The sequence below is a fragment of the Coenobita brevimanus genome, chromosome 111 (genome assembly GCF_032717465.1).
Source record: "Coenobita brevimanus isolate Jiangsu-jjx chromosome 111, ASM3271746v2, whole genome shotgun sequence".
NCBI lineage: Eukaryota > Metazoa > Arthropoda > Malacostraca > Decapoda > Coenobitidae > Coenobita > Coenobita brevimanus.
The window spans coordinates 14,266,662-14,275,481 of NC_137064.1; the positions used below are offsets into that span (position 1 = coordinate 14,266,662).

The following is an 8,820-nucleotide window of genomic DNA, read 5'->3' on the forward strand; positions in this document are numbered from 1 at the left end:
TTATCATTACCACTGGACCTTCCCTATAGCACTTCACCATGGTAATACAACCTATTGTAGTCCATTGTGGGATCACTACAGCTGTTTGGGAAAAATAACATACTGTACGACATGCTTACAACACACTAAAATACACCACTGGCATCCATCAAATAGCCTAGATAGTTAGTGGACAAACAAACAAATGACTGAACATAGACAGAGGCCGAATGTCTCGCATCGATATATGACGACCTGACAAAACTGTTACCATCTTGCTTTGCAGGTGTGATCATAGTTGTAGCAAAAATAATAATAATAATAATAATAATAATAATTAATAATAATTAATAATAATAAAAATAATAGTAGTAGTAGTAAGTAGTAAGTAGTAAGTGGTAAGTAGTAAGTAGTACGGTGAAATCGACAACCTACTTGAGGAAGCAAGGGCCTTGCAGATGAGAATAAACAACCGAGGCAGAAGAAATCAGAATACCAATGATGTGGCAAGGATTTTTGGCAGCAAGATGAGACAGGGGAAGGAGTCGATGGCAACAAGATCCCTGTCAGCTGATCCACCAAGCGGAGTACTTGACCTGAAAGATGAAACAATGCAACAACTAAAAGAAAAACACCCGACTGCACGACAAGCAAGTGCTCGGTCAAAGCTTGACGGCAACTACACTCCTCCCAATCCCATCATATATGACAGGATAACTGGAGATATGGTGTGGCGGAAGGCAATGCACACACAGGGAGGGGCAGGACCTTCAAGCCTGGATGCAAAATCTTGGCGAGTAATCCTCAGTAACATCAAGTTTGGGGAGGCAGCAACAGACCTATGTAACACCATTGCCTCACTGGCGAGGAAGCTGGCTTCAAGTCAGTGCAGTAACATCGAAGCACTGACGGCTTGCAGACTAATCCCCCTTGATAAGAATCCTGGATGCAGGCCCATCGGGGTTGGTGAAGTCTTAAGACGGATTATAGGAAAATGTATCATGGAGGTGGTGAACGATGATGTGAAGCAGGCAGTTGGCAACCTCCAGGTGTGTGCAGGCCAGCAGGCAGGAGGTGAGGCAGCAGTTCACTCCATGAGGAAAATATTTGGGGAAGAGGACTGTCGGGCAGTATTATTAGTTGATGCCTCAAATGCATTTAATTCCATCAACCGGGAGGCAATGCTGCACAATATCAAGGTTAAATGCCCAGCATTTGCCCAATATGTGGAAAACACCTACAAAGAACCAGCAGACCTCTACATTGTGGGTAAGACAGCTGCTTACGATGTGGGTGTAATCCAGCCCACAGAAGGAACTACCCAGGGGGACCCCATTGCCATGGCTATGTACGCCATGGCGATGACAGTGCTGCAACAACAGATCAAATACGAAGCCACCAATGTAAAACAGGTAGCCTATGCAGATGATCTCACGGGTGCTGGCAAGGTTGAGGATGTGAGGAAATGGTGGGACATTGTAACATCTCGTGGCCCTCAAATAGGTTACTACCCTAATGCAAGTAAGTCCATCTTGATCGTGAAACCAGCTTACTATCAAGATGCACAGGAGGCATTTAGAGGCACAAACGTGTTAGTGACCAAGGAAGGTCAGAGGCATCTAGGGGCTGTGACTGGAACTAAGGAATTCAAAGACAAATATGTGAGTGATAAGGTAAAGACATGGGTAGATGAAATTCATACACCATCCAGCCACATAAAAACAGAACCCCATGCACCATACAGTGCATTTACCTATGGTGTAAAGCACAAGTGGACCTTCGTGATGAGGACCATACCAGACATCGAGTTGCTGCTACAACCACTGGAGGATGCAATCAGGGATTCATTCCTGCCATCTCTAACCAATGGCCACATCCCCACACCAGAAGAGAGGGACCTTCTAGCACTACCATCCAGGATGGAAGGCCTTGGCATTATAAATCCAGTACGGTAGCCGTGGCAGGCTATGAACACAGAAATTCACCCAGGCTCACCGAATCGTTGTCACAGAAGATCTGCGCCCAGGTTGAGATGAGTGAAATCGACCACCAAAGGCGGAAAGACATAAAGACACAGATAAGCAAAGAGCGAGAAGCAAGACAAAAAGACCAGTTGCAGCACATAATCGAACATCTAACACCAGACCAGTGCAGAAGAGTTGAAATTGCACAGGAGGATGGGACATCGAACTGGCTGACAACCCTGCCTCTCAAGGCAAAAGGCTTCCACTTCAACAAACAAGAATTTATTGACGCCATAGCCCTGAGATATGGGTGGCCAATAGAGAACCTACCTCAACACTGTGCCTGTGGCACTGCCTTTGATGCAAACCATGCAATGGTATGCAAGAAGGGAGGCTTTGTTTGCATCCGACACGATGAAGGACGCGACCTCACTGCCAAAATGCGCAGGAAATATGCCATGATGTCACGATTGAGCCAGCTTTGCTACCCATGGACGGCGAGCATTTCACCCACAGAATAGCAAACACACCAAATGATGCAAGAGTGGATGTCAATGCTCGAGGTTTCTGGACACGTGGGCAGAGGGCTTTCTTCGACATCAGGATATTCGATCCCATGGCAGCATGTCATCGTGAACTGTCTCTCGAAGCTGCACATGAGAGGAGTGAACAAGAAAAAAATAGAAATTATCAAGAAAGGATCCAACATGTCGATTCACTTCCCTTGTGTTTACATCAGGTGCGATAGGTCCAGAGGCAGTGAGATTCTACTCGAGACTGGCAGAGGTTCTTTCTGAGAAGAAACGTCAACCGCAGAGTTCTGTTATGGCCTGGATGAGATGTCGACTGTCATTCTCCTTCGTGAGGTCTGCTCTGCTATGTCTCAGGGGCACAAGATCATCAGCCATCAGGTCTGTCTCTCTGGCGGGTATGGATTATGAAGCTACAGTGGTCGAGAGTCGCATAGACCAGCGACTCCAATAGTTTAATGTCTTTATTTACACTGTAATATCAATAAATAAAAAATGAAATAATAATAGTAACTGAAGATGGTTGGTAACCACAGTCGTTGGCGTGCTTGGCGCCAACGGATTGTAATATGAGGGTTAGTGTTAACCTTCACATTACAACTCCAAATGGTGAACTGTATTAGGAAGGTTGATTTTGATCTTCACAATATAATTCCCCAATGGATGGAGGTGATTTTTATTTAAAAAAAAAAGTGGTAGTAGTAGTAGTAGTAGTAGTAGTAGAAATAATAGCAGTAGTAGTAGTAGTAGTACTGTAGTAGTAGTAGTAGTAGTAATCACATGTTAATAGGCATGATACCGAGGAGGACAAACACCTTACTCTCCCTGATAAAAACACGTGAACACAGCTTTGACAATGGAAACCAAACATTACCATAATATGCTTCTGTAATGGTAGAGTTGTAGTAATACTAGATTAATGTTTGCCAGCAACCCAACCTTCTGTCATGGCAATCAGATTCTGCATTGCGTTGGCACATGCTGTTTCGGTTCATGTCCTCTGTATCGTGCCTAATAACATGTGATAATAGAACAGTACCGGCGTCTCAGACCCCCTGCCCAGTGGAAGGTTGCCAGAATAGCGAGACATCACTTCTTTGCGCGATTGTACTTGTTGAAATTCCTAGGAGCTGTGTTGTTTGTGACACTAGAGCCTTTGTACTGCATGCTAATCTATCTTTTTTTTTTCCTTCTAGCTTCAGTTGATCCTCCTGCTTATTACCCTTTTCTCACAGGACCGCCGTGTTCTACGGAGCTATATCTTATAAAACAGTATGAGATCTAGAAGGTGTTTTGTATTCTTTTCTGCCTTTATCTCCCTACTATCTTCAGTTCTTACTTGTTCTCTCTCCCATTCCCTATTGTGTATCAAAATCAATCCACTCTCCTCCGTCTCCGTTTTCTTCTTCTATCATTACCTACTGGTCTCTCTTCTCCCAACTCTCGTTCTGCTATGACTAACTTCCTCATGCACTTTCTCTTCAAAATCATACCAGCAACCTCTCCCTTTCTTCCTTGTACTTTCTTCACGCCAACTATCTGTCCTCTTCTCACCCTAACCCATACCTTCCCATCTCTCTCTCTCTCTCTCTCTCATACTTGTTGCCACCACTCTCTTAGTCATTAAAACACCTCCGAATTAAGTCAGTGTCGAGTGGAATTAGGGACAGTGTTAATGACGTTTGTATGTATGCACTTGTGGTGTGTATGGTAGGGTCCATGGCAGAGGAGATTTCAGAGGTAATGTCAGTGGACTATGTCAGAGAGCTATGGATGAGGCAATTGTAGAGAGTTATGGCAGGGTTTATGGGACAAGGCAATGAAAATAGGTTCCGACAGAAAACTAAGGGACGGGCTTTAGGTTGAGACAATAGAAGGAGGTTTTCAAAGGGATGTATGAAAGGGAATATAAGAGGACTGTTGGAGGAGCTATGGAAAAGGACTATGGTATGAAGCGTAAGAGGACCTATGGGATAGGCCAGTAAGGGGGGGGGGGAGTTGAAAGAGGCTATTGAAGTAGGAATAGATGGGTATATTTTTGGCTACTTTTGTCTCTTTTCAATAACTTCACAACGCTTGGCAGTCATAAACACGCACTAAATCGTCAAGTGGTAAACATTATTTTTTTTCTTTTTTTCCGCAGTGGAAGTGCTAATGGAGAGTGCTTTTAATCCCTCCAGTCTGGGAAACACAGCTCAACGTGGGGGGAAAAAAAAGGTCAAGGGCTGGAATAACGAAATATAAAAGGCAGTTAAGGCCGGGATAGTACTACCGTACAAGGCTAATCCGTTAGCTACGGGAAATCCTTCCTAAATCAACTAAAATCATGTAGGGTTAATGTCAACACTAGTGTCAAAAATAGGTTCTCCATCTGATTGGATGAAAGGATCTCTATATGGGAAGATACTGACTTGAACCTGTCAGTGCCCAAGATCTCCTCTGGGATATAGTTCTAGCTCACCGGCAAAATATTTCATTCATCTCGGGAAATATGGAATGAACAGAATGAGACAGCGAGAGAGAGAAAGAGAGAGAGAGAGACGGGGGGGGGGGGAAGAGGGGGAGACAATGAGAGAGGGACAGCAATCAGGGCCTGCAAGATTAAGTGTGACAGAGAAAAAGCAATCAAGGTGTGAGAGAGATAGAGCAGTTAGGATGCGAGATAAAGGGCGTCAGAGAACATTTAGAGAGAAGAGAAGAGAAGAGAAGAGAAGAGGAGAGAGAGAGAGAGAGAGAGAGAGAGTAATCACGGTGTGTAGGGGAAGGGTTCAGTGGTTAAATCCCTCCTATCCAGCCCCCTCCCCCTTCTACTTCACCTCACCCATCCCTACCACAGCCTGATGACATTTCCGATTAGATTACTCTGAGGTGACTGGAGGCGCTACCCTCCCCCTCCCCCAGCCTCCTCACTTCCTCTTCCCTGTTTCTGTCGGCCTTCTCCTGCCTGTCGCTTCAAGTATTTACATAGCCTCTCTTTTACTTCGCATGCTACAATCCTCCTCCCCCCTCTCCCTCTCTCTCTCTCGCTCTCTCTCTCTCTCTCTCTCTCTCTCTCTCTCTCTCATATATATATATATATATATATATATATATATATATATATATATATATATATATATATATATATATATAATTACACACACACACACACACACGAGGTCAATTCAGAAAGTATCCGATTTTAGTTCTAAAAAGATAAGGAGCTAACCCGTTGAACTAGGACATTAATCCCTCACAAAGTAGGCCCCTTTGGACTTGATGCACGTAGCCCAGCATTCCTTCCACTGCCTGAAACATTTTTCAAAGTTGGATTTCGGTATCTCTTGCAGATGCTTCGCTGCGTTCGTCATGATCTCTTGTCTCAAATCATAACCCATCAGTGGAGTTTTCAGCTTGGGGAAGAACCACAAGTCACAGGGAGCTATGTCTGGTGAGTGGGGAGCCTGCCAGACTTGTAGAATATTCTGCGTGGCCAAAAATTCCTGAGTCAGTTTAGAAGAATGGGTAGGGGGCATGTCATGGTGCAGCTTCCAACTTGCCACTTTCCAAAGGTCAGGTCTCTTCACCACACTACGTCATGAAGGTGAAGGATAACGTCAAAGTATTAATATTTGTTCATATTCTGACCTTCTGCTGCATATTCGTCATGCACAACACGACGGTCCCTGAAAAAAAATAGAACTCAACATGCAAGTGCATTTCACCTTGCTGCGGACCTGCCGTCCTTGTTTATTTGGCCGGGGCTGCCCTGCAAGCTTCCAATGCGACGATTATGCTTTGGTTTCTGAGTCCTACCCGTACACCCAAGACTCATCTCCAGTGATACAGTCTCGGAGTCCAGGAGTCGCCGGGGGGGGGGAGGGGGGACCATAAATGCACCCACCATCCGCCCCTCTCCCGGTGACAGCTCGACGAGCTATCTGGAACAACTGTCTGACTCACTTCTTCATTCTGCAACATTCGCGGCCTTTCCTCTAACATTTCTCTCTGATGAGCATCACCTCTCCTCCTCTAAACCTTACCTTCTTTTCTTAACTGAGACTCAGCTGTCTGAGGCAACTGACAGCAAACACTTCTGTTTCCTCCTACTTTCTCTAAATTAATTTCAAAGCCAAAGGTGGCTGTTGTATATATGTACGCAATGACTAACTTGCTCTCATGTTCCTGAACTTAATTCTTCTGAATTCTCTGCTTTCTGGTTTCGGCTTTCCTGTCATTCTCTAACTAAATATATATGTGCTGTTTACTTATCCCCTAATTTTACTGACTCTCAAGAACTTCTTCGACTATCTTACTTCTATGATGGAACACATTCTATCCATTTCTCCTTTCTCTGAAATCTCCATTCTAGGAGATCTCATTGTTAAAGACCACCTTTGGTTCTCCTCTCCTTTCACTGATCCATATGGCGAACAAGCCTACATCTTTTCTATCCTTAATGACCTAGGCAGCTTGTACAGTACCCTACCTGTATCCCTGACCGCCTCGGGGAGAGCTCCAACATACTTGACCTCTTTCTTACAACTAATCCTTCTGCTTATGCTGTTGATCTTTCCTCTCCATTGGGCTCCTCCGATCACAACCTTATTACCTTAACCTGTCCTATTGCTCTGGTGTGGCCTGTGGACCCTTCAAAGAAACGTCGACTGTGGCACTTTAGAGCTGCGGATTGGGAGGCCCTCAGGCAGTACTTCTTTGATTTTGGTGTTCCGGCTTTAGACATCACAGGAACTGACAGTCTGTAGATAAGTCTGACTGGGTAAGGCTACGCTGGACGAGAATGCAACGAGACCAATGAATTATGTGTATCATAGTTATTCTGTTATTAATAATTGTGAAGTGAACCACATTCCAGTTGTACCAATATGTTATGGGGTTAAGTTGTAAGGTATTACCCAGACTTGATGTTGTATTTACTTGAGCTGCACCAATATGTTATGGGGTTAAGTTGTAAGGTATTAGCCAGATTTATTGTTGAATTTACTTGAGTTATACCTGTATGTTATGGGGTTAAGTAGTAAGGTATTACCCAGATTTGATATTGTATTTACTTTTCTACCAATATGTTATGGGGTTAAGTTTAAGATATTACCCAGATCTGTTGCTGTATTTACTTTTGTAGCAATATGTTATGGGGTTAAGTTGTGAGGTATTGCCCAGATTTGCTATTATTTTACTGGAGACTTATGCCAGTGTGTTGTGGATTAGGCTATGGGGAATTGAAGTAGGCTTATATTTGGTTACCGGTATAATTATTTTCATTGTACACATATGGGGTTATGTTATGATGTATTAATCACATGATCTTTGCTGAAATAGGATAATATTAATATAATTCAGATTTTTTGTGCTAACTATGCCTTTGTAATATATCTAGACTTAAGTCTATGTACTTTCACAGGTTGAAATAAATATTTGACAACTCTTGGCAGCATTTTCGTCCAACATGCTTCAAGCCTTTGTGATGGCGGAGGAAGAGGAAAATCTCAGGAAGGAACGAAGGATAGCAAGATCCAGATTCACATGTAAGGTGAACCTGTTCAAGGAACGTCTTGATAAAGGTGACCCCTATGATGTTTTGCAATCTGTCTGCAGTGAGATAGCTGATATTTTCCAAAAATTTGAGGAACGAGGTGAGAGCTTTATTGAATTTCTGAAACTACATCAACAAAAGCAACCAGAAATTGATGAACCAACTGCTTGTCTGAGTGTGATAACGCCCGATGTGAAGTGTTGTGTCTTCTATCAGGTGTTAAAGGGAAAGGCAGTAATGGTATGGTTTTGACAAGTGATGGTAATACGTAGTTAAAGGTAGAGGCTTTAAAACCTCCCAAGTTTGAGGGTGATATTAGAACATATCCTAGTTTTAAAGATGACTTCAACGACATCATTTTTGCCAAATATGGAAAAAATCCTTTTGTTCTCCGTCAATGTCTTGGTGAGAAACCACTGAAAGTAATAACAGGATATGAGAAGAACTATGAACAAATGTTTAACATGTTAGACAAGGAGTATGGAGACCCGAGAAAACTCGTTGACATTGTTAAGGAAGATAGCTGACAGAGATGATCGAAGATTTGTTGATATGGTTGCTGTGCTAAAGAAATGTTATTTAGATTTGCAAAAGGTTAACCTGGAGGAAGAAATGAACTCTGTCAGCATTGTCAGCATGATTGAGAAACTTTTGCCAAGATTTCAGAAACTTTTGCCAAGAATTCAGAAACTTTAATGGATTATGACAGCTGACAAAATTGCCAATAGTGAGGAATTGTTTCCTGCATTTTTAAAGTTTCTTCAGTTTGAGAAGAGAGTGATAGAATATTCAGAGTCAAGTGTTAGAAGTATGA

General features: G+C 43.1%; 1 pseudogene; it reads left to right on the forward strand.

Annotated features, from left to right (window-relative positions):
• The first annotated feature begins 7,937 nt into the window (after nt 1-7,937).
• Nucleotides 7,938-8,533, forward strand: LOC145417822 (uncharacterized; annotated as a pseudogene).
• The last annotated feature ends 287 nt before the right edge of the window (nt 8,534-8,820 follow it).